General features: G+C 39.1%; 1 protein-coding gene across 1 annotated transcript in view; it reads left to right on the top strand.

Annotated features, from left to right (window-relative positions):
- The window catches only part of HPSE2 (heparanase 2 (inactive)), a 717,063-nt gene that overhangs the window by 160,437 nt on the left and 529,152 nt on the right, over window positions 1-27,474 (top strand). The window lies entirely within an intron of this gene.

Raw genomic sequence — 27,474 nt, forward strand, 5'->3', positions numbered from 1 at the left:
GTTACTGGTTGAGGCATAGTCTTGGATTACCATGATATTGAATGATTTGCCTTGGAAACGAACAGAGATCATTCTGTCTTTTTTGAGATTGCATCCAAGTACTGCATTTCGGACTCTTTTGTTGGCCATGATGACTACTCCATTTCTTCTAAGGGACTCCTGCCCACGGTAGTAGATATAATGGTCATCTGATTTAAATTCACCCATTCCAGTCCATTTTAATTTGCTGATTCCTTGAATGTCGATGTTCACTCTTGCCATCTCCTGTTTGATCACTTCCAATATGCCTTGATTCATGGACCTGACATTCCAGGTTTCTATGCAATATTGCTCTTTACAGCATTGGAATTTGCTTCTACCACCAGTCACATCCAGAACTGCGTGTTGTTTTTGCTTTGGCTCCATCCCTTCATTCTTTCTGGAGTTATTTCTCCACTGATCTCCAGGAGCATATTGGGCACCTACTGACCCGGGGAGTTCCCCTTTCAGTATTCTATCATTTTGCCTTTTCATACTGTTCATGGGGTTCTCAAGGCAAGAATACTGAAGGGGTTTGCCATTCCTTTCTCCAGTGGATCACATTCTGTCAGACGTCTCCGCCATGACCCTCCTGTCTTGGATGGCCCCACACAGCATGTCTTAGTTTCATTGAGTTAGACAAAGCTGTGGTCCATGTGATCAGATTGGCTAGTTTTCTGTGGTTATGGTTTCAGTGTGTCTGCCCTCTGATGCCCTCTCGCAACACCTACTGTCTTACTTGGGTTTCTCTTACCTTGGATGTGGGGTATCTCTTCTCAGCTCCAGCAAAGCTGTTGACCTTCAACACTCCCTGAGGGAGTATAGGGTAGAGTAAGGCACTCTGTGCTCCAGGCAGTCTTGTGGGACAGGTCTTTAGATAGATGTTTTAGGAACAGATTTTATAATCTCAGTCTTTGCATCTCCTCATATCTAGGAAAGCAATAAATCCTTTCATGGTGACATCAGATCCTAGTGACTAGCAGAAAATGCTTAATGATATTGAACTCCCCCCATTCACCAAAATCTTATATATTGACCTTCCCCTACTACCTCTTTGGAGCAGTGTCTCAGAGCTATCTGAGGTGCTGCCTCCCTGGCTGCAGTCCTCATTTTCCCCCAAATAAAACTCAACTTGCAACTCTCAAGTTGTGCATCTTTTTAGTCAACACTGTGATGACATATTTTTATACTAAGCCAACCTGTCATTCATATATAAATGAAACAGAAAGATATTCATGGGCTAATATAATAATTCACTCAATTGACCCCTTTAAAATATCTTGCAGATATGAAGAATAGAGAGAAAAAAAGATGGAAGAAAAATTAGTAAAGTCTCAGAGACCTTTAAGACAACTTCAATTATATCAATAGACTATAAAGTAAATCTCAGAGGAGAGAAAAGAGGAAAGGCACAGAAAAATAAACAATAGTTGAAAAGGGTTCCCAAATGATGAAATTCATTCAGATAAAAATAAAAAAGCTCAAGAACACCCAAGAAAGATAATTGTAGAGAGATACAAAGTTAGACACATCACAGTCAAATACTGAAAGCCAAAGACACAGCAAAAATTTAAAGTCTCAAGAAAAAACTATCCATTATATAGAGAAGAAAAAATTAGCATTAAAGGTGACTCTAATCAGTAACAGTCGAGGACATGGTACCAAGTCCAAGCTCATTCTGCTCGCCATATGACAGGCCAGTGAATCTGGGACACAAAGCATTGAGGCCAGGAATATGACTTCATTTGGAAAGCTGACTGATGAACAAGATGGTCAACTAATGTCTCAAAGTAACCATATTGTTGAGGTTTAGATGCCAGACTCTTTTATAGAGTCAGAGAGAGAAGCAATGAAGAACTAAAGTCAAAAAGCAGAATAGAGAGGAGAGGCAGTGGGGAAGTAAAGTCAAAGAGCCTTCAGTCTTACAAAGCATCTCTCAGAATGGTCTGCCTCAGGGACGTGATGTGTTAAACTCTTCTTTCACAGGTCAGATTATCTCCCTGTGAGCTAAACAAAGGCACTTTAACAGTCAGGAAGAGGGACAGGGTTCTCTGAGCTAGGACATTATGTATGATTGCAATAAGAAAAACAACAAAAAAAGAAGTTAAGAAACAGTTCTAACATGGAGTCAGAATTGGTTCTTCTCTGCAACAGACAGAATGCAGTGGAAACACATAAAGTGCTGAGAGGCAAAACTGTCAACCAAAGATTACATATCCAGCAAAACTATACTATAAATGTGAAGGTAAATAAAGACATACTCAGATAAATGACCAAAAATGAAAAAAAAAAATTGATTAGCAGGATTTTATCATAAAAACTTTTGCTCTTCCAAAGACATGTTTAAGAAAAAATTTTGGAAAATAAGTTACAGACTAGGAGAAGGTATTTTTCACAAATCACTTACATGATAAAGGATTCGTATCCAGAATATGGGTATATGCAGAGTACATCATGCAAAATGCTGGGGTGGATGAAGCACAAACTGGAATCAAGATTGCTGAGAGAAATATCAAGAACCTCAGATATGCAGATGACACCACCCTAATGGAAGAAATTAAAGAGGAACTAAAAGCACCCCACTCCAGTATTCTTGCCTGGAAAATCCCATGGGTGGAGGAGCCTGGTAGGCTGCAGTCCATGGGGTCACTAAGAGTCAGACATGACTGAGTGACTTCACTTTCGCTTTTCACTTTTCACTTTCATGCATTGGAGAAGGAAATGGCAACCCACTCCACTGTTCTTGCCTGGAGAATCCCAGGGACGGGGGAGCCTGGTGGGCTGCCATCTATGGGGTCACACAGAGTCGGACATGACTGAAGTGACTTAGCAGCAGCAGCAAAAAGCCTCTTGATGAAGGTGAAGGAGGAGAGTGAAAAAGCTGGCTTAAAACTCAGCATTCAGAAAACTAAGATCATGGCATCTGGTCCCATCACTTCATGGCAAATAGATGGGGAAACAATGGAAACAGTGCCAGACTTTATTTTCTTGTGCTCCAAAATCACTGCAGATGGTGACTGCAGCCATGAAATTGAAAGATGCTTGCTCCTTGGAAGAAAAGCTATGGCCAACCTAGACAGTATATTAAAATTCAGGCACATTACTATGCTGCCCATATAGTCAAAGCTATGGTTTTTCCAGTAGTCGTGTGTGGATGTGAGAGTTGGACCATAAAGAAGGCTGAGTGCTGAAAAATTGATGCTTTTGAACTGTGGTGTTGGAGAAGACTACCGAGAGTCCCATGAACTGCAAGGAGATCAAACCAGTCAATCTTAAAGGAAATCAACTTGAATATTCATTGGAAGGACTGATGTTGAAGCAGAAGCTCCAGTACTTTGGCCATGTGAAGTGAAGAACTGACTCATTGGAAAAGACCCTGATGCTGGGAAAGATTGAAGGCAGGAAGAGAAGGGGATGATAGAGGATGAGATGGTTGGATGGCATCACCAACTCAACGGTGACGAGTTTGAGCAAGCTCTGGAAGATGGTGAAGGACAGGGAAGCCTGGCATGTTGCAGTCCGTGGTCCAAAGAGTCAGACACAACTGAGCAACTGAACAACAACAACCCAGAATATATAAAGAACTCTCACAACTCAATAGTAAGATGAACAATTCAATTAAAATACAAGCGGAGTGAAATGTAGGTGCAAAATATGGGCTAGAGAGAAAGGTTTGGGATCAGCATCATATGGGTAGGATCTTCTAAGTGAGACCACTTAGGGTGATGTGGAGGTAACAAAGTGATGGGCTTGAACAGTAGCAAGACAAACAAAAACAAATCCTTTAGGATGGAACCTGGCTGTGTTTTAAGTATAGATGAGTGGAAGAAGAAAAGCCTGAGAAAGAATCCTCAGAAAAGTAAGATGCAATCCAGGAGAGGGTAGTGTAACAGATTCAAGGGAGGAATGAGACTGTCCAGAAGAAGGAGCAGGGTGTCAGACACAGTGGAGTCACCAAGAAAGAGGAGGACTGAAAAGAGCCTAATGAATTCAGTTTTCAGATCATTGGTTGATCTCAGCAGGAATAATTGCAATGGGATGAGGCTGAAAAAAAAAACCACTAAGAATCTGAACGGACACTTTACTACTACTACTACTACTAAGTTGCTTCAGTCGTGTCCGACTCTGTGCGACCCCATAGATGGCAGCCCAACAGGCTCCCCCGTCCCTGGGATTCTCCAGGCAAGAACACTGGAGTGGGTTGCCATTTCCTTCTCCAATGCATGAAAGTGAAAAAATAAAGTGAAGTCACTCAGTTGTGTCTGACTCCTAGCGACCCCATGGACTGCAGCCCACCAGGCCCCTCCGTCCATGGGATTTTCCAGGCAAGAGTACTGGAGTGGGTTGCCATTGCCTTCTCCAGAATGGACACTTAACCAAAGACAAATGGCTAATAAGCACATGAAAAGATGCACAATATCATTAGTTATTAGGGAAGTGTAAATTAGCACAATGAGATACCACTTCACATTCATTAGAATGTCAAGAGACATACCTCAGAGATATTGCAGATTTGGTTCCAGACCACTGCAATAAAACAAGTCACATGAATTTTTGCCTTCTCTATGCAAATAAGAGTTATGTTTACATTATACTGTAGTCTTTTGTAATAGCATTATGTCTAAAAAATGTACATACTTTAACTTAAAAATACTTCATTGCTAACAAAAATTGCTAATCATCTAAGCCTTCAGCAAGTCTTAATCTTTTTCCTGGTGAAGGGTCTTGCCTTGGTGTCGACAACTGCTGACTGATTGGGGTGGTGATTGCTGAGGCTTGGGATGGATGAGACAATTTCTTAAAAAGAAAACAATGAAGTTTGCCACATTAATTGACGCTTCCTTTCACTTGAACACCAAGGGGCCATTTTAGGGATTTTTACTGGCCTAATTTCAATATTGGTATATCTCAGGGAACTATGGTTTTTCCAGTAGTCATGTATGGATGTGAGAGTTGGACTAGAAAGAAAGCTGTGCACCAAAGAATTGATGCTTTTGAACTGTGGTATTGGAGAAGACTCTTGAGAGTCCCTTGGACTGCAAGCAGATCCAACCAGTCCATCCTAAAGGAAATCAGTCCTGAATATTCATTGGAAGGACTGATGCTGAAGCTGAAACTCCAACACTTTGGCCACCTGATGCAGAGAACTGACTCATTAGAAAAGACCCTGATGCTGAGAAAGATTGAAGGCAAGAGGAGAAGGGAGGTGACAGAGGATAAGTTGGTTGGATGGCATCACCAACTGCATGGACATGAGTTTGAGTAAAGCTCCAGGAGCTGGTGATGAACAGGGAGACCTGGCGTGCTGCAGTCCATGGGGTTACAAAGAGTTGGACATGACTGAACAACTGAACTGAACTGAACTGAACAGTTCGAATAAGTACAGGTTTCTCACCAGAAACAGTAATGGCCAGAAAAAAGTGAAACAACATTTTAAAAATGTTGAAAGAAAAGAACTCTCAACTCCACACTCTGTATTAGGTGAAAATATCCTTTAGAAAAAGATGAAATAAAGATCTTCTGAAACTAATGAAAATAATTCATTTCTTGGAAACGTCTTAAAAAATTGCTAAAGTGAGTTGTTTAGCAGAAAGTAAATGGTATCAGAAAGAAGCTTAGAAGCTCAGAAATGAAGGAATATTAATAGAAATGATAATTTATTAAATGCATTTTATTTTGAAAGTGAAAGTGTTAGTCACTCAGTCATGCCCGACTCCTTGCGACCCTTCTGTCCATGAAATTCTGCAGGCAGGAATACTAGAGTGGGTTGCCATTTCCTTCTCCAGGGGAACTTCCGGATGCAGGGATCAAACCCACATCTCCTGCATTATAGGCAGATTCTTTACGGTCTGAGCCACCAGGGAAGCCACAGTTAAAAATCCCTAGAAGAATGGAAAAAGTTTATACTCATTCCCAGTATCTGATTGGTTCCAGGACAACTCCACATGGATACCAAAATCCAAGGATGTTCAAGTCCCTTACAGTTAGCCCTCTGAATCCACAGGTTCTGTATTCTGTAGATTTAACCAACTGCAGATTATGTAGTATTTTTACTATGCAGTTGGTTGAATTCATGGATGCAAAATCTGCAGATATGGAAGACTGACTGTATATTGTGAAAATGCTAATAAAAAGAAATTTGTAGGGGCACATTAATATCAGACAAAGTAGATGTAAGAGATAAGAAAATAAAAGATAAAAGGTAAAGAAGGATCTTGCATAATGATAAAAGGATCAATTAACCAAAAAAATATAACCATCCTAAATTTGTATGTACCTGATAACAGAGCTTCAGAATAAATGGATCAAAAAATTACTGGGATAAACTTATTATTTAGATAAGTTATATTTGGCATGATTCTATTTATTGGAAATTGCACAGAATGTAGACTAATTGACAGCAACAGAAAATCAGATCAATGGTTGCCTGGGTACAAAAGAGTAGGATTACCAAGAACCACAAAACTCTGAGGGATGATGAATATGTTCATTATCTTGACTATTGTTTTCTTATGTATATAGCTATATTAAAATTTATCAAATTAGTACTTTAAATATCTGTTTATTGTATATTGATTATGACTCAATAAAGCTATACAGAAGCTTAAAAGATACAGATTGGAACAGCTCCAGTCTTCTACATTTGTCTTAGTTCATTGTCTGTATGATTCTCCCTATTCCTACTCTTCTTCCTTACCAAATCTCTTTATCTTTTTTGTATCTCTGGTGTCTTGACCACTTCAAGCTACTTCTTTGCTTCTGGATAGCCCCTTTCTAGGCATATATTAAAGAAAGTCAAGGGACTTAAGGAAGTTCTGGATTGTCTGACTTTATCATTTCAGCTGAGAAAATAGAACCTAATCTAAAAGAAAAGGGTATGGGAAGGGCAGATTGAAAATAATTTTTTTAAGATCTTGTGTCTTGAAATCACAAAACTGCCCAGTTATTTATTAGGTTGATCTACTGGAAGGAACCAAAAAAGAAGAAAAAAAACCCCCACAAAAACAAAAAAACAAGCACATTAAAATATGCTCAATATCATTAGTCAGTTAGGAAATGCAAATAAAAACCCTAATGAAATACTACTTCACATTCACTAAAATGGTCCATTTTTAAATAGAAAATAAGTGTTGGCAAGGATGTGAAGAAATTGGAATTTTAATACAGTGCTGGTAAATTGTATGCTTATGGTCTGAATGTGTGATGTGCTATCTCAGGGATATGATCTGTAGTTTGAGTTGGTGTCATATGTGCTTGTATTTGTATTCATTAAATGATTGTAGAAAGACTTAGTAAATAAGTGCTGTCTTTAGGACACTCTAAATTAGTGAGTAATGCAAAACAGAGGGCCCAGACCAGTGTTAGGACTCTAGAAGAGTCCTAGAAAGGAAAACATCTTAATTTCAGAAGATTATAATTGGAAGAGTAACTTGTATAGTCATAGAATATTAATAACTAATGAACACTTACATGAATATTCTGAAATTTGAAAAGCATTTTACTGTGTGTAATCTCATTTGTTCTTATAATGTCTCAGTGATATAAGTGGCATAATATTAATACTTATTTAATGAAAGAGAGAACTACTTACATTTTAGTACACTTATTGCCAGCCTAATTAATGTGTTTTTTTGCTGGATTAAAGATCACTTAATGCTACCATCAATGAGAGAGAATCCTTTCCCTCTTAAATATTTTCCATTCTTTTTGAAAGGTAAGATCCCTTCCTAGAGCTTTTGCAGTTTAAGGCAAACACTTGTCTCTAACTCCTTCATCCTTTGGGCTGAAGAAGCAATTGGATAGTCACTACTGATGTGAAGACTGCAAATATTGCAGGGAGAAAATAATACTGAATCAGGCATCTTGTGCCTCAGTGAGAGAACCCTTCAGGATAGGATGTGTAGGATTAATGGAGAAGCTGTTGTGTTTGTCATTTATGATGTGTACTATGTAAATGGCAGCTCAGAGGTTAAAGCATCTGCCTGCAATGTGGGAGACCCAGGTTCGATCCCTGAGTCTGGAAGGTCCCCTGGAGAAGGAAATGGCAACCCACTCCAGTATTCTTGCCTGGAGAACCCCATGGACGGAGGAGCCTGGTAGACTACAGTCCACGGGGTCGCAAAGAGTTGGACACGACTGAGTGACTTCACTTTCACTTTTCATGTAAGGTATAGATATTTAGAGAGAAAATACTGCTGGGAAATGTGAACTTGTTGATACGGATGGTTTGATAGTAATCTTCACTCTTTGTGTAAGCCTTGAATATATTATTGTAAGTTGATGTTTTCTCATCTATAAAATAGAATTAATATAGTGTCTGCCTCAAAGGACTTCTCTGGAGGATGAAAAAATATCATGCACACAAAAAATATAAAATCAGACCTGATGTGGAGTAAGGAATTGATACATATTAGCTATTAATATTAATATATCATTATGATGAAGACAAAGGTTAGATACTCTAGTAGTAGGAAATCTGTTAGAGAGCAGTTGGAAATGGAAGAAAGACTATCATAAAGAACACCTTTAGCTAGATAAAAAAGTCTTGGAAGAAAGAGAAAGTCACCTCACCCTGGCAAATCTCCATGAATAAACATTTGGACCTCCAGTGGCACAGCCTGATCTAACCGCAAAGATAGATCTTGGAAAGAGAAAGGAGAAAAGATCTCTACTCCTAATCAGTTATGAAAACAATGAGGTGGAGTATTCCCTGGACTTGGGGATGAGACTTGAAGCAAGGGTGGAATTAGGAAAGGAAGCAACAGACAATAGAAGTCTTATCAGTGCATTTATCTTGATTGAGCTGATTTAGGTAGTGAGATTCTATACTTGAAAATTACTTATTCTAGATTATCAGACACTGTAATTAAATAGAATCAGAATTTAATTAAAAAGACATTTATTGAGTACTTTTTACTTGTAAGGCAGTGCCTTTTGTACTTTGTTAAACTTGATATGTCAATATAAGACAAAGCCCATGTTCTTCAGTCCCTTGCTTAAATGAACAGATGAATTTGCAACGCAGGTGACCTTTTGGATGAGAAATACTGAGAGAACTGACAGGGAAAGAAGTTCTCCCAGCAGCATGGTCTAAAGAAGAAAAATACCTGAAATCAGTCTTGAGTGTTATTGGTAATAGGAACTGATTATAACACAGTGCTTGGAGTCTTTGTTTTGGGGGACTGCCCAATTTGTTTATTCATAGTTTTTCAAGCTAGATATAGCTACACTTTAAGCATCGTATTTGTACAGTTGCTCAGTCAGTCATGTCTAACTCTTTGCGACCTTATTGACTGCAGCACGCCAGGCTTCCCTGTCCTTCACCATCTCCTGGAGCTTGCTCAAACTCATGTCCATTGAGTCGGTGATGTCATCCAACCATCTCATCCTCTGTCATCCCCTTCTCCTACTGCCTTCAATCTTTCCCAGCATCAGGGTCTTTTCCAATGAGTCGGCTCATTGCATCAGGTGGCTAAAGTATTGGCGCTTCAGCCTCAGCATCAGTCCCTTCAGTGACTATTCAGGATTGATTTCATTTAGGAATGACTGGTTGGATCTCCTTGCAGTCCAGGGGACTCTCAAGAGTCTTCTCCAACACCATAGTTCAAAAACATCAATTCTTGGGTGCTCAACCTTCTTTGTGGTCCAATGCTCACATCTGTACATGACTTGGAAATACCATATCTGTGACTAGATGGACCTTTGTCAGCAAAGTCATGTGTCTGTTTTTTAATATGCCATCTAGGTTTGTCATAGTTTTCCTTCCAAGGAGCAAGTGTGTTTTAATTTCATGTCTTCAGTCACCATTTGCAGTGATTTTGGAGTCCAAGAAAATAAAGTCTGTCCCTATTTCCATTGTTTCCCCATCTATTTGCCATGAAGTGATGGGACCGGATGCCATGATATTCGTTTTTGAATGTTGAGTTTTAAGCCAGCTTTTTCACTCTCCTTTTTCATCTTCATCAAGAGGCTCTTTAGTTCCTCTTTGCTTTCTGCCATAAGGGTGTTGTCATATACATATCTGAGGTTATTGATATTTTACCTGGCAATCTTGATTCCAGCTTGTGCTTCATCCAGCCTGGCATTTCACATGATATGCTCTGCATATAAGTTAAATAAGCAGGGTGACAATATACAGCCTTGACATACTCCTTTCCCAATTTGGAACCAGTATGTTGTTTCATGTCCAGTTCTAACTACTGCTTCTTGACCTGCATACAGGTTTTGCAGGAGGCAGGTCAGGTGGTATGGTATTCCCATCTCTTGAAGAATTTTCCAGTTTGTTGTGATCCACAGAGTCACAGGCTTTGGCATAGTCAATGAAGCAGAAGTAGATGTTCTTCTGGAATTCTCTTGCTTTTTCTATGATCCGTGGATGTTGGCAATTTGATCTCTGGTTCCTCTGCCTTTTCTGAATCCAACTTGAACATCTGGAATTCTTTGTTCACTTACTGTTGAAGCCTAGCTTGGAGAATTTTGAGCATTACTTTGCTAGGATGTGAAATGAGTGCAATTGTGTGATAGTTTGAACATTTTTGGCATTGTCCTTCTTTGGGATTGGAATGAAAACTGACCTTTTCCAGTCCTATGGCCACTGCTGAGTTTTCCAAGTTTGCTGGCATTTTGAGTGCAGCACTTTCACAGCATCTTCTTTTAGGATTTGAAATAGCTCAGCTGGAAAACCATCACCTCCACTAGCTTTGTTTGTAGTAATGCTTCCTAAAGCCCACTTGACTTTGCACTACAGGATGTCTGGCTCTAGGTGGGTGATTACACCATTGTGGTTATCTGGGTTATGCAGATCTCTTTTGTTTAGTTCTTCTGTGTATTCTTGCCACCTGTTCTTAATATCTTCTCCTTCTGTTAGGTGCATACTGTTTCTGTCCTTTATTGTGCCCATTTTTGCATGAAATGTTCCCTTGGTGTCTCTAATTTTCTTGAAGTGATCTCTAGTCTTTCCCATTCTATTGTCTTCCTTTTTGCATTTCTGACTTCTTTCCATTGTTCACTTAGGAACAATGAGCATTTTATTGGCTTGCTATTATATAACAGACTGCTCCAAAATTCAATATCTTTAAACAACAAATACTTACTATTATTCATAAGTCTGAAGGTCAGCTACCTGGGGATTAGCTGATCTATTCTTGGCTTTATTTAAGTGTCTCTGCTCTTTGGACCAGTGAAATAATCTGGATATATTGTTAGAGTGGTGGTAGAAAGCAAGAGAGCAGATGAAAGCCTCTTAAGGCCTAGATTAAGATATAAGTCAGATATAGGTCAGTGTCATATCAGCCTCATTCTGTTAGCCACAAAAAGTCACTAGACTAAGGTTGGTTGCCAATCAAAGCTAAGATTGACTCATGGAAATAGAGGAGAGTCAGTGAAAATTTCTGGACAGTTATCTAATCTTTCAACATTAAGCTCTGAAAACACTGGCAAAGGCTCTTCAAAAACCCAAATATTTGGGGCACATTACATTGATTTCCATCATGTAAGTCATTCCGTTGACTAAAATCAGAACTTTTAACAGAACATTTTATTTGGCTTCCCAGGTGGCTTAGTGGTAAAGAATCCACTTGCCAATGCAGGAGATGTGGATTCCATCCTTGGGTCAGGAATATTTCCTGGGGAAGCAAATGGCAACCCACTCCTATATTCTTGTCTGGGAAATCCCATGGACAGAGGAGCCTTGCGGGCTACAGTCCATGGGGTTGTGAAAAACTCAGACATAACTTCAGTTCAGTTCAGTTCAGTTCAGTTGCTCAGTCGTGTCCGACTCTTTGTGACCCCATGAACTGCAGCACACCAGGCCTCCCTGTCCATCACCAACTCCCGGAGTCCACCCAAACCCATATCCACTGTGTCGGTGATGCCATCCAACCATCTCATCCTCTGTCGTCCCCTTCTCCTCCTGCCCCCAATCCCTTCCAACATCAGGGTCTTTTCTAATGAGTCGGCTCTCCGCATCAGGTGGCCAAAGTATTGGAGTTTCAGCTTCAACATCAGTCCTTCCACTGAACACCCAGGACTGATCTCCTTTAGGATGGACTGGTTGGATCTCCTTGCAGTCCAAGGGACTCTCAAGAGTCTTCTCCAACACCACAGTTCAAAAGCATCAATTCTTTGGCGCTCAGCTTTCTTTATAACAACTAAAATAAAAATAAAAAAAATTCTGCTTGTGTAGCAAATTAAAATTTGCAGAGAACTTTCACAAGTGTTATTTCATAACTTCTTATTAGTATAAGAAGAGATTATCATTTCTAAATAAGGTTCAGAGACATGAAATGGCAATCCCAGGTTAACAGTCTTTAGTGATGAAGACAGGATTGGGTTCCACCTGATTTAATACAGAAGAAATTCTGAAACGTGGGTAGTTATAACTTAGGAGCCATCTTGGGCCCTTGAGCAGCAAGTCGTCCTTTGTCTTAGAGTCAAGGGCAGAAGGATTGGAAGAACTGGCTTCTACATATTTTCTTCTCTTAGACTCTGAACTCTAAGAAAGAAATCATGTTTTTCTTTCTTTGACATCAGATCGGTGGAAAATGGATTATTTTGTTTGCTTCTACAGTTTCTTTTCATTCCAAAAGCCTAGAAGATTGGAATTGATTACTACTTTGCCTTTGGAAATAACTAGATTTGAAAGCATTTGTCAAGTAGTATTTGGCAGTGGTTAGAAAATGCTTCAGTTTATATAATTCAAGTTTTACTTTGGATTTGGTCTGAGTATGTAGCAGTTACTACTAGTTTTCTATCCAGCAGCCATTCCTGCCCTTCTGCTTGTTAAAAGGTCCTTACATATACTCTGGTTTCTTTTCAGCTCATATAAACCTTTTGCTTTTTTTCAAAGGATGTCACTTTTGTTTAGGAACAGGTGACTGTATGCTTCAGGGAAGCTGATTCCTTCTCAACCCTAGGTAGGTAAATATTAACTACTTTAAGTCAGTCGTGGTAATTCTAATCTCTTTAACAGTGATTGATTTAGGAATGGCCAATGAGGTAAAAATGGAAGTCTACTGGTGAGGTGAAGCCTTCTGGGGGAGGTTTCTGCACTTCTGAAAGAAATGCACTCAGAAAAACAGTTCCTTTTTTGCCTCCAGACACCACAGTGTGAGGAAGTAATGCCTGTAGTTGCTGCAGCCATCTTGCTAGCATTAAGGGCCATACCTGAAAACAAACCCAAGCACTCTGATGACAGCAGAGCAGGAATTGGAAAGGATTTGCATCATTGAAGATATCACTGAACCACTGAAGTAATCAACCATGAAAACACCTTACTTCAGGACTCCTCTTTGTATGTGAGATATTACTTTTATTTTTTGTTTACAATACTTTGTTCTTGTTTGCTGCTGAGAGTGATCTAATTAATTGAGAGTAGGACCCTGTAATGAGGTACTCTACATCTTGCCCTGACTTGATCCTGAAGGAGAAATTAAATATAGTGATCAGGAGCATGAACTTTGAGTGTGTTAGACCTAGGCTTGAATCCTGCATCTTGCTTTTTATGAGCTGAATAACCTTGGGTCAGTAATATAATCTCTCTGAATATTCATTGGAAGGACTGATGCTAAAGATAAAGCTCCAACATTTTGACCACCTGATGCAAAATGCTGATTGATTGGAAAAGACCTGGCTGCTGGGAAAATGGAAGGCAAAAGGAGAAGGGGGCTGCAGAAGATGAGATGGTTAGACATTATCACTGACTGAATGGACATGAATTTGTGCAAACTTCTGGAGATAGTGGAGGACAGAGGAACCTGGTATGCTGCAGTCCATGGGGTCGCAAAGAGTCAGACATGACTTAGTGACTGGACAACAATAAAGCCTTTTTGTTTTCTCATCTGTGAAATGAGAATAATAATGTTAGCCATCTTATAGGAACCTGGAATGTTAGGTCATGAATCAAGGTAAATTGGACATGGTCAAATAGGAGATGGCAAGAATGAACATTGACATTTTAGAAATCAGTGAGCTAAAATGAACAGGAATGGGCAAATTTCATTCAGATAGCCATTATATCTACTACTGTGGGCAAGAATCCCTTAGAAGAAATGGAGTAGCCCTTGTAGTCAACGAGAGTCTGAAATGTAGTACTTGGGTGCAATCTCAAAATGACAGAATAATCTTGGTTCATTTCCAAGGCAAAACATTCAACATCATAGTAATCCAAGTCTGTCCCTAACCACTAATGCCAAAGAAACTAAAGTTTCTTTGAAGAAACTGACTGGTTCTATGAAGACCTATAAGACCTTCTAGAACCAACACTGAAAAAAGATGTCCTTTTCATCATAAGGGACTGGAATGCAAAAGTAGTAAGTCAAGAGATACCTGGAGTAACAGGCAAGTTTGGCTTTGGAGTACAAAATGAAGCAGGGCAAAGGCTAACAGAGTTTTGCCAAGGGAACACACTTATCATAGCAAACACCCTCTTTCAACAACACAAGAGATGACTTTACACATGGAGATCACCAGATGGTCAATAGCGAAATCAGATTGATTATATTCTTTGCAGCTGAAGATGGAGAAGCTCTATACAGTTGGCAAAAACAGGACTGGAAGCTGACTATGGCTCAAATCATGAGCTCCTTACTGTAAAATTTAGACTTAATTTGAAGAAAGTGGGAGAAACCACTAGATCATTCATGTATAACCTAAATCAAATCCCTTGATTATACAGTGGAAGTGACAAATAGATTAAAGAGATTAGACCTGGTAGATAGAGGGCCTGAAGAACTATGGATGGATGTTTGTAACATTGTGCAGGAGACAGTGACCAAAACCATCCCCAAGAAAAGTCAAAGTGGTTGTCTAAAGAGTCCTTGTGAATAGCTGAGAAAAGAAGAGACGCAAAAGCCAAAGAGAAAGGGAAAGATATACACATCCGAATGCAGAGTTCTAAGAAGAGCAAGGAGAGGTAAGAAAGTCTTCTTAAGTGAACAATGGAAAGAAACAGAGGAAATCAATAGGAAATGGGAAAACTAGAGATCTCTTCAAGAAAATTAGAGATACCAAGGGAACATTTCATGCAAAGATGAGCACAATAAAAGACAAAAATGGTAAGGACCTAACAGAAACAGAAGAGATTAAGAAGAGGTGGCAAGAATACACAGGAGAACTGTACAACAAACGTCTTAATGACTGGATAACCACAATGGTGTGGTTATTGACCCAGAGCCAGGCATCCTGGAGTGTGAAGTCAAGTGGGCTTTAGGAAGCATTACTATGAACAAAGCTAGTGGAGATGATGGAATTTCAGCTGAGCTATTTCAAATCCTAAAAGATGACGCTATTGAAAGTGCTACACTCAAGATGCCAGCAAACTTGGAAAACTCAGCAGTGGCCACAGGACTGGAAAAGGTCGGTTTTCATTTCAATCCCAAAGAAGAACAATGCCAAAGAATGTTCAAGCTACCGCACAATTGCTCTCATTTCACATTCTAGCAAGATAATGCTCAAAATCATTCAAATGAGGCTTCAGCAGTACATGAACAGAGAGCTCCCAGCTGTTCAATCTGGATTTAGAAAAGGTAGAGGAACCAGACATTAAAGTGCCAACATTTGCTAGATCATAGTGAAAGCAAGGAAATTCTAGAAAAACATCTACTTCTGCTTCATTGACTGTGCTACAGCTTTTGATTGTGGATCACAACAAAGTGTAGAAAATTCTTAAAAGAGATGGGTATAACAGACCATGTTACCTGCCTCCTGAGAAACCTGTATTCAGATCAGTAAGCAACAATTAGAACCGGACATAGAACAACAGACTGGTTCCAAATTGGAAAAGGAGTATGTCAAGGCTATATATTGTTACCCTCCTTATTTAACTTACGTTCAGAGTACATCATGCGAAATGCTGGACTGGATGAAGCACAAGCTTGCTTGGAGAAATATCAATAACCTCAGATATAAGATGGCACCACCCTAATGGCAGAAAGCAAAGAGGAACCAAAGAGCCTCTTGATGAAGGTGAAAGAAGAAAGTAAAAAGCTGGGTTAAAACTCAACTTTGAAAAACTAAGTTCATGGTATCTGGTCCCATCACTTCATGGCAAATAGAAGGGGAAACAATGGAAGCAATGACAAACTTTCTTTTCTTAGGCTCCAAAGTCACTGTGGGTGGTGACTGCAGCCATGAAATTAAAAGACACTTGCTTCTTGGAAGAAAAGCTATGACAAACCTAGAGAGCATATTAGAAGAGCAGCGACATCACTCTGCCAACAAAGGTCCATATCATCAAATCTGTGATTTTTCCAGTAGTCCTGTACGGATGTGATAGTTGGACCATAAGGAAGACAGAGAGCTAAAGAATTGGTGATTTTGAACTGTGGTGCTAGAGAAGACTCTTGAGAGTCCCTTAGACAGCAAAGAGATCAAACCAGTCAATCCTAAAGGAAATCAAGCAGAATATTCTTTGGATGGACTGATGCTAAAACTGAAGTTCTAGTACTTTGGCCACTTGATGCCAAGAGCTGATTCATTAGAAAAGACCCTAATGCTGGGAAAGATTGAAGGCAGGAGGAGAAGAGGGAGACAGAGGATGAGATGGTTGGATGGCTTTACAGATTCAACAGATGTGAGTTTGATCAAGCTCTGGGAGACAGTCAAGGACAGGGAAGCCTGGTGTGTTGCAGTCCATGGGGTTACAAAGAGTCTGACATGACTGAGTAACTGAACAACAACATAGGATTCAGTTCAGTTCAGTTGCTCAGTCGTGTCCGACTCTTTGTGACCCCATGAATCGCAGCACGCCAGGCCTCCCTGTCCATCACCAACTCTCGGAGTTCACTCAGACTCACGTCCATCGAGTCAGAGATACCATCCAGCCATCTCATCCTCTGTTGTCCCCTTCTCCTCCTTGCCCCCAATCCCTCCCTGCCACCTGACCTGCCTCTTGAGAAATCTGTATGCAGGTCAGGAAGCAACAGTTAGAACTGGACACGGAACAACAGACTGGTTCCAAATAGGAAAAGGAGTACATCAAGGCTGTATATTATCACCCTGCTTATTTAACTTATATGCAGAGTACATCATGAGAAACGCTGGGCTGCAGGAAGCACAAGCTGGAATCAAGATTGCCGGGAGAAATAACAATAACCTCACATATGCAGATGACACCACCCTTATGGCAGGAAGTGAAGAGGAACTCAAAAGCCTCTTGATGAAAGGGAAAGAGGAGAGTGAAAAAGTTGGCTTAAAGCTCAACATTCAGAAAATGAAGATCATGGCATCCGGTCCCATCACTTCATGGGAAATAGATAGGGAAACAGTGGAAACAGTGTCAGACTTTATTTTTCTGGGCTCCAAAATCACTGCAGATGGTGACTGCAGCCATGAAATTAAAAGACACTTAGTCCTTGGAAGGAAAGTTATGACCAACCTAGATAGCATATTGAAAAGCAGAGACATTACTTTGCCAACAAAGGTCCGTCTAGTCAAGGCTATGGTCTTTCCTGTGGTCATGTATGGATGTGAGAGTTGGACTGTGAAGAAGGCTGAGTGCTGAAGAATTGATGCTTCTGAACTGTGGTGTTGGAGAAGACTCTTGAGAGTCCCTTGGACTGCAAGGAGAGCCAACCAGTCCATTCTGAAGGAGATCAGCTCTGGGATTTCTTTGGAGGGAATGATGATGAAGCTGAAACATAGGATTAGGATTATGTAAAGAAATGCATTCCAAGCCTTATCATAATATCTATTACAAGTTAAGTGCTCAGTAAAGTTTTCTTATTTATTAATGTTTGAAAATGCAGATTGATGCCACTGTCCACACAAGGGCAGCTTGTTCTCTCTTGTGGAGACAAAAATCTAAGCTGTGAGAAGACTTATATTTATTGCAGAAAATTTTAGAATTTATAGGACGTTGTAAAGCTCCTAATGGAGGGACTGACTACCTGAGACTTACCTACTTCCATGTCCTTTTCTCCTCCTCTGGGAAGGAGTAATTGGACTACCTGATTTGGCTACTTTGACTGTGGAGATAATGCTTCAGAGGGACCTGACTCTGCTCTTCTTGCCAAGAAGCATCATCCTTTCACATAGTTGGTTGCTCTGGTTTGCCAAGTCATGTCCATGGCCTCTGTGTTCCCTGGCCCTTTAGGCTGAGCTGAGTCACTATTTTCAGCCAGTATTTAAGACAGAAGCTTGTAGTTATTCTCAAAAATCACTTAGAATGCTATCACCTATTCCCAGATATACTTCTTTTGCCTTTGGGAGGTTATCCTGGTTCCTAGAGAAAAGCTGTGTATGCACTGCTTTCACTCGTGTAGTCTTGAGTGTTCATAACAATTTAGGAGACCTCCATCATGATGTTGCTTCTAGTTACACTGCCTCAACCACACCTCCCAACACACAAGCATATACCCTCCCTGTCTTTCCTCTAGGTATGCCTTTAAGGAGAAAAGCATTTTATAGCTTCAGTAGGAGGTAAAAAGCTTGGAAAGACCTGCTGTAGAGAAGCTGCTACAAGACTGCCTTGGAAATAGAGTATCAGATTATCTTTCAGTCCAGGGGAAAGACAGTGAAATGCACTGGGGTACAGCCCGAAACAGAACTGGGCTGGGAGCCAGGAGAACCGTTTCTATAAAAGATTTACTGTGGGACCTTTGGAAGTCACTTTGCCTTTCTATGTCTATTTACTCATCCTCAGTTAATAACTATACATTAACTGAATTAACTTATATAATGACTATAAAATTTTGATTTATGAATTATACATTCATTTAAATAATTACTTAGTGTTTTATTATTTAAGTGCCTCCAAGAGATCAGGAACAATGTCTGGGTCTACTCACTATTGTAACTGTTAGCATAATTCCTGATTTAGAATAAGTTTAAAAAATAATTATGACTGTAGGAATGAATATTTAATAGAAGAAACTCTGTAAGAGGATCCCTAAAGTCCCTTTTGTTCTGTAAATAAAAGGAAAATTATATTTCCTCATGCCCTCCTTCATGTAAAATGGAAGAGTGCCTCTTTTAGAACAAATACAAAAGAATATTTGAGGAGGGAACTATCTCAGTCCCTGAAGTATCAAGATAACTGGGGCATATGAAAGAACTTTTGAGGAAAAATTGGCTATTTTAACTTGACAAGAGTGAATTTGGCAAAGCTAGAAAGTATATACAAGTATGCACTTATCTTGAAGACCAAGGTAGGATCATGTACAGGTAAGACCATTACTTTGGACTATCTGGTCTCAATGAGAAATAAGAGAAAGTTCAATTCTTCATATATTGAAATAAGTTTGGGAGCTTCCAGAAAAGTAGTTGGGAACCAGAAGAATTCTGTAGAAAAAGTTGACCCCTATATATGAGATGTCTCTGATGCAGAGGACATCTTGAAGTAATATACATCTTTGATGACACTTCTGCAACACTTAGTAAATCTGACCTTTCCTTTCATCTGTCATTATGCGGAATCACATAGCCTAGCAAGCAGCTAACACGTTGCAACCAAACTTCACAACTGTGGGCTGGGAACTTGTGCTGTCTCAGATTGATTAGTGATATTATCAGTGTTTAAACCCATTTCCTGTCACCTCGGAGGATGTCAGTTACTTGACAGGAAGTCATACAGCAGGGCTGCCAATGCAGTTGTTTAAACTTGTCAGTGAGTAGAGTGGTGGCCAGCTTTACTTTGGTCTAAAGCTTTTGCTTTTGGAGAAGGAAATGGCAACCCACTCCAGTGTTCTTGCCTGGAAAATCCCAGGGACGGGGGAGCCTGGTGGGCTGCCATCTATGGGGTCGCACAGAGTCGGACACGACTGAAGCGACTTAACAACAACAACAACAGCAAAGCTTTTGCACATGTTGAGTAATGTAGGCATTTAGCATAGCATGGAAGCTCCTAGTTTTGATACTAATAGAATGTGCATTTTCTTGAGATTTCTAAGTTCTCAAAGGTTTTGGCAAATGCTGACACAGAGACTGTTGTAGTTTAAAATGAGCCTTATTTTGTGTTTAAAGAGTCATTCTGCATTAGCTGTATCTTCAAGTCAATTTTGAAAAATCACCTCTTTGGGGAATGGGCAAAAGAGAAATCCCAAGAGGCAGCACATTTCCTCTAATAAATTCAAGCAGCTTTTTCTTTGTATTGAAGATATTATTTGTCATACATTTTCCTTGTCATACTGAGCATTCCCAGACCATCATTTAAAACAGATTGGTAATTTGGCCTTTAATTTTGGCACCTGTACGTCTTTTAAAGCTCTGGTCTGTGTTTGGAGACTTAACTACTCTGTAAGTTAATACCCTTTTAGGGCCTAAACACCACCATTAACAGCAAATTGGCCTCTTAGGATTCTGGATAGAACCATTTTTTATATTTATTTGTTTAATCTTTATTAGCTTATGGTTGTCCAGCAGCTCTAAGGGAGTGAATTGCCCATGAGGCTTGGAGGCATGTTTAAATCTTTCTCTATAACTTCAGGTTGAGGAGAGGGTTTGAGCATTGTAAGTACTTTGGACTGCTTATGAGTCTAACCTTGTTTCTAGGCAGCCTTTCAAACCCAGCCTAAGTTGTTCACATTCTCTGGCCTATAGGCCTAATAAGTCCTAGATTTTCACAGCTGAAGGATACCACAGAGATCATCTGGTCAAAACCACTTATTTTATAGGTAGGCAAACTGAAGTCCAAAGAAGGGAAGTTATTAAGCTGCTAGAGTCTTAAGTTATTTCTCTTCCCAGGGTGTATTTGCTTTTTAGTGGTAGTCTTCTAATATGAATTCTTTAAAAAGCAAGGAAAAGGATTCTTATTAATGGAGTTTCACAAACTGTCAAATGGTGGGGAGCTATTCCTAGACAGGGAAGCTCTTCAAGTGCCTATTTCTTCTACTTTTCCTGTTTATTAATACTAATTCTGCCACTGCTAGGGAGTAAGACTCATTAAAATTAAAGAGGCTTCATTCTACATAATACCTGGGTGTGTTTATTTTAGGAAAACAATTAAGCACAGTGCCTGGAATGAAGTAGGTGCTTAAAAATGTGTATTTAAAGCATATATCAAAATAATTGTAAAGATTTTGGTATAATGAAAAGTAACATTGTATTTAAGAACATTTTAACTGAGTCCAGATTTCCAATTCTAATAATTGCTCATCTAAGCATGACTGATGATTGCTGAGTTGTCAATATTCTGAAATTGTGTAGTTAACATTTGTCCTCATGAGAGTTTTGTGTCTATTCTGAAGTATCTGACTAATCTTTTGCTGATTCTTGGTTTGTAGGGGTTGAGATGAAAACAAAATCCTAGATTTTTAGTGTTGGATGACTTCTTTGAGGTCATCTAGGTCAAGCAGTTATTTAAAACTTGCTTGATTTCTCTTTGCACTAAACCTGTGAAATTATTAACCAGATTTTGCTTAAAGCACTTCCAAGATTGGGTGGCTTCTCATATCATGAGAAGGTTCAACCAGCTTTGAACAGACTTATTAGAAAGTTTTATCTTTTAAAAATAAGTTCTTATCTTTAGCAATGCTGTTAATATCTTAAAATTTCTACCCATTGATGATAGTTCTGATCTCTGGAATCAAAATACAAGATTCCTTTTCTACAAGACTGAAGTTCATAAGTCTGTTTTTTCCCAAGCTTAGAGGGTGTATTGTTAACATTATTCCTGCTTCTAAGGAAAGATGAAGATTCCTAGTCAGGCTGATTCAGTTGTAATTTTTCTTTGTGCATATGTTTTATTTACCTTTTATAATATTTGTGCTTAAAGATTTTCAAAGTAGTAGCTAATAACACATTTAATTTCCTTGTTAGTCTTTAGACTTTCCAAAATTTCATTTCTTCCAAATTCAACACCGCCCCCCCCACCCCACCCCCCAAAAAGACTGTGTTTTGGATTATTTCTTCATGGGAGAGCAACTGTGATCACAACAGAGAAAATTCTAAAGGTCTGCCATTAATAACTGGTCTTTGGATGATTCCACTTTTCAATCCAAAATAAGTGAATGAATAGACAAGGAAAGAGTATATACTTCTCTGCTTAAAAAAAATTCAGCTGATCGTGAATGTTTTCCATTCATGTCTAAATGTTGCTGAATGTAGTGTTACTTACAATATGATCCACAGATCGACCTCGTCAACATTACCTGAGAAATAAATTCTCAAGCTTCACCCAGACCTATTGGACCAGAGTCTCTGGTCTCCCAAATCTGAACTCTGACAAATTTTCGGGGAATTCTTATGCACACTAAAGTTGGAGATGCATTGGTGTAAACTTAGATTGACATTCAACATCTACTGAAATGCCAAAATGACCTTTCTTATTCTTTCCTTATTATCTGCTTTCAAAGTTTGCCCAAATTCAAATGCTTGATATTACATCATAGATCCTTAACTTACTTTTCTGTTAATTTCTGCTCACACCATTTACTTGATTATGTATGTCCTTATTGCCTTCTTTTTTTTCTTCTCAAGACCCAGTTCAAATGTGGCCTGTTCTATAAATCAGGAAGTCCCCAACTATAACTAGTTCCTCCTTTTTCTCAAACTTTCATAGCAATTTGCATCTCCCTGCACATTACATTCTTCTCTAAATTAGAATTGTTACTTGTCTCTTCTCCAAACCTACACTTACTACCCTGTTCAACCCTGACCATAAATTTTTCAGGAGGGTTCTCTTTTTAACTTTTCCATAAGCATATAGTCAGGGATCAAGGAGTTCATTGAGCAAATGAAATAATCTGCTATCAATGGTAAAGCAAAATACTCAGAATTTAGAGAGCTGGGTTTTGGTCCATTCTCTGCCATCAGTCAGTTTTATTTCTGTGAGCAGTTCTTCACCTCTCTGGAGGTCAGAGTTCTCATCAGTAAAGTAAAAGGTTTAGACTAGCTGTTTGTTTCCCAAACAGTGGTCTATAAATGAATGTTAGTGCATGATGAATTTTTCAGCAATTTAGGGTGAAATGAGAAAAAAGAAAAATGTAATAAATTTTTAATGAGGTTAAATTTATTTAATTTTTAAGTTCCATGTTTATGTCCTTCACATATTTTTGGTATTAAAATGTAACAGCTGAAATGGTACTGATAATTAGCGGTAGTAGCTATTTTAGTCTTTATTTTGGTAAAGCAAACACCTATGAAAAAATGAGTAATCATATTTTGGTGCCCTCAATATTTACTTTTTTGAAATGTTACTGGTCCGTGAAATCTCTAAGTATGTGAATCACTGGCTTAGATGCTCTCCAAGTTTCCTCCCAGGGTTAACATTCTATAGTCTGTGAACTGTAGTTGGATCAGGTTATGTCCAACTGTGGTTGGACATAAAACCCCTATGGAGAACCCAGGTGCTGTAGAAACTGAAGTTTGGAATTCTGCAAGAGACTGGCTGCATTTGTCTCTATGGTCCACCGTTGATTCAGTACTTCAGGATGATGGCAAGGACATGTGGCTGCCAGTAACCCTGCTCTGGGGAGAAATTGAAAGCTGACCCTAATGCTCAGGCCTCTTTTAAGATCCTCAGAAAAGCTTTAAGAGCTTTGTCACTGAAAAACTACATAATTGAACTAAAATGTAGATTTCAATAACCACGCCCGCCCCCCACACACCACCCCCCACCCCCGCCCTGCCCCACCAACCTCGAAAAGTATTTGGTTCACACTTGACAGGTCAGTAGGGAATTTACAGGTATAAGTTAAGGAAGTGGTGTCAATTGATAGTAAGGAGCAATTTTTCTAAAGTGATGTATGTTTTCAGATACGAAAATTCTATTGCAGTAATAAAAGGACCATTTAAGAAAAGCTTATCAAACTGTCCTCAGAATTGCTTCATTCTATTTCCATTTCAGTCTTCATATCCATTCCAGTCCCCCAAGCACTGAGTCTAGCTGCTTTAATGTTCAAGCAGGCTTGACTCAAGAGGCTTTCTGTATCTAATTTTACAGTAGCATATCTCTCAATTATTAACACATTAAAGGCAATATATTTGCAGTTTAGAAATCTGATATTCATTGGCTTGGGATATTTTATTTAAAAAATATTTTCCAAAGGGGCTGTGAATTGTTCAGTTTTTTTTATCCAGGACTAAAGAAAACATTAATTCTGCCAGGAAAAGTTTGTTCAGCAGGGCAGAAATATTAGCATCTTGGAGTTCGCCTGTCAATCTTGTATTTTCATGTCCTTTGCCTGGAAACAAACCTACAAGCTAGTTGACTTCTGTTCTTTTCCTCTTGGCCTCTCATTTTTCTGAACATAGAGACTCAAATTAAAACAAAGATAAAATTCCAGGGGAAGCTGGCATTGATCAAGATTTGGATTAAATTAAATTAAGTGCTTTTATTGAACTCAGAAGTATTAGTTATTAAAACCAGAAGGCTTTAGCCTGGTTAGTGTAAAAAAAGAAAGCAATGACTCATGCTGCAGCACAGACTTTATTGGGAAATTAAAGCAATCATTTTCTCTTATTTCATTAAAACTTTTGCAGACAAACACATGTAAACAAGATCAGGAGATGGAAAGCAGTGAGGAGTCACTCTTCTCGGGCTCTGGTGCTTTGTGGGTTCTAGCTTTCGATTACAAGAATTTAGGGGAAAAAATCTTATCTGGGAATTGAAAATAGGAAGGCATAGTAGAATTTTCTTTTTGGAGAGGATAAGTTATATGTATTGACCAAGTGCTGAATAAGTGTTCCCGTATTTCTGTAGTGACTTGAAATTATGTATATAGGGAAAAGGAGAGGGCAGCAGCATAATGTAGCATAAAAAGCATTAGCCAAAAAGTTAAACCCCAAAATCCTAGCTTTAGGTCCACTGCTTACAGGCTGGTTGAACTTGGGTAAGACACTTAACCACTCTGCTCCTGTTTTCTCAGTTATAAAATAAAGTGCTAGACTAGATAGTCTCTAAAGGCTGTGCTCTCATTCTGTCATCTATTTCTATGTTTTGTTTTGTGCTTTGGGTGACCACCATGACCTACAGTGAATACAGCAATTAACCAAGGTTCAGTTCAGTTGCTTATTTGTGTCTGACTCTTTGTGACCCCATGGACTGCAGTGCACCACACTATCCTAGAGCTTGCTCAAACTCATGTCCATCGAGTTGGTGATACCACCCAACCATCTCATCCTTTGCCATCACCTTCTCTTCCTGCCTTCAATCTTTCCCACCAACAGGGTCTTTTGCCAGTGAGTCAGTTCTTTGCATCAGGTGGCCAAAGTATTGGATTTTCAGCTTCAGCATCAGTCCATCCAATGAATATTCAGGACTGATTTCCTTTACATTTGACTGGTTGGATTTCCTTGCAGTCTAAAGGACTCTTAAGAGTCTTCTACAACACTACAGTTGAAAAGCATTAATTCTTCTGTGCTCAGCTTTATTTATAGTCCAACTCTCACATCTATATATGCCTACTGGAAAAACCATAACTTTGACTAGATGGACCTTTGTCAGTAAAGCAATGTCTCTGCTTTTTAATATGCTGTCTAGGTTGGTCATAGCTTTTCTTTCAAGGAGCAAGTGTCTTTTAATTTCATGGCTGCAGTCACTATCTGCAGTGATTTTGGAGCTCCCCAAAATAAAGTCTGTCACTGTTTCTATTGTTTCCTCATCTATTTGCCATGAAGTGATGGGACTGGATGCCGTGATCTTTGTTTTTTGAATGTTGAATTTTAAGCCAGCTTTTTCACTCTCATCTTTCACCTTCATTAAGAGGCTCTTTCTTCACTTTCTGCCATAAGGGTGGTATCATCTGCATATCTGAGGTTATTGATATTTCTCCCAGCAATCTTGATTCTAGCTTGTGCTTCATCCAGCCTGGCATTTCTCATGATGTACTCTGCATATAAGTTAAATAAACAGGGTGACAATATATAGCATTGAGGTATTCCTTTTCCAATTTGGAACCAGTCCGATTCTAACTGTTGCTTCTTGACCTGCATATAGATTTCTCTGGAGGCAGGTAAGGTGAGTGTGGTATTCCCATCTCTTGAAGAATTTTCCACAGTTTGTTGTGATCCAAACAGTCAAAGGTTTTAGCATAGTCAATGAAGCAGAAGTAGATGTTTTTCTGGAACTCTCTTGCTTTTTCAATGATCCAATGGATGTTGGCAATTTAATCTCTGGTTCCTCTACCTTTTCTAAATGCAGCTTGAACATCTGGAAGTTCTTGGTTCATGTACTGTTGAGGCCTAGCTTGGAAAATTTTGAGCATTACTTTGCTAGCGTGTGAGATGAGTGCAATTGTGTGATAGTTTGAACATTCTTTGGCATTGCCTTTCTTTGGGATTGGAATGAAAATTGACCTTTCCCAGTCCTGTGGCCACTGCTGAGTTTTCCAAATTTGCTGATATATTGAGTGCAGCACTTCCACAACATCATTTTTTAGGATTTGAAATAGCTGGAATTCCATCACTTCCACTAGCTTTGTTCATTGTGATGCTTCCTAAGGCCCACTTGATTTCATACTCCAGGATGTCTGACTCTAGGTGAGTGATCACACTATCATGGTTATCTGGGTCATTAAGATCTTTTTTGCCCATCTTTGCATGAAATGTTCCTTTGGTACCTCTAATTTTCATCAAGAGATCTCTAGTCTTTCCCATTCTATTATTTTCCTCTATTTCTTTGCATTGATCATGTAGGAAAGCTTGTTTTATCTCTCTTTGCTATTCTTTGAAACTCTGCATTCAGATGGATGTATCTTTACTTTTTGCCTTTGCCTTTTGCTTCTCTTCTTTTCTCAGCTATTTGTAAGGCCTTCTGAGACAACCGTTTTGTCTTTTTGCCTTTCTTCTTCTTGGGAATGGTTTTGATCCCTGTCTCCTGTACAGTGTTAGAAACCTCCATTCATAGTTCTTAAGGCACCCTATCTATCAGATCTAATGCCTTGAATCTATTTGCCGCTTCCACTGTATAATCATAAGGGATTTGATTTAGCATATACCTGAATGGCTCATGGTTTTCCCTACTTTCTTCAATTTAAGTCTGAATTTGGCAATAAGAAGTTCATGATCCGAGCCACAGTCAGCTCCTGATCTTGTTTTTCTGACTGTATAGAGCTTCTCCATCTTCGGCTGCAGAGAATATAATCAATCTGATTTCAGTATTGACCATCTGGTGATGTTCATGTGTAGAGTCATCTCTTGTGTTGTTGAAAGAGGGTGTTTGCTATGACCAGTGTGTTCTCTTTGCAAAAGTCTGTTAGCTTTTGCCATGCTTCTTTTTGTATTCCAATGCCAAACTTCCTGTTATTACAGGTATCTCTTGCCTTCTTACTTTTGCATTCCAATCCCCTATGATGAAAATGACATCCTTTTTGGTGTTGGTTCTAGAAGGTCTTGTAGGCATCATAGAACCGTTGAACTTCAGCTTCTTTAGCATTATTGATTAGTGCATAGACTTGGATTACTGTCATATTGAAAGGTTTGCTTTGGAAATGAGCAGAGATCATTCTATCATTTTTGAGACTGCACCCAAGTACTGCATTTCAAACTCATTTGTTGACTATAAGGGCTACTCTATTTCTT

Source organism: Bos mutus, chromosome 26 (assembly GCF_027580195.1).
Source record: "Bos mutus isolate GX-2022 chromosome 26, NWIPB_WYAK_1.1, whole genome shotgun sequence".
Classification (NCBI taxonomy): domain Eukaryota; kingdom Metazoa; phylum Chordata; class Mammalia; order Artiodactyla; family Bovidae; genus Bos; species Bos mutus.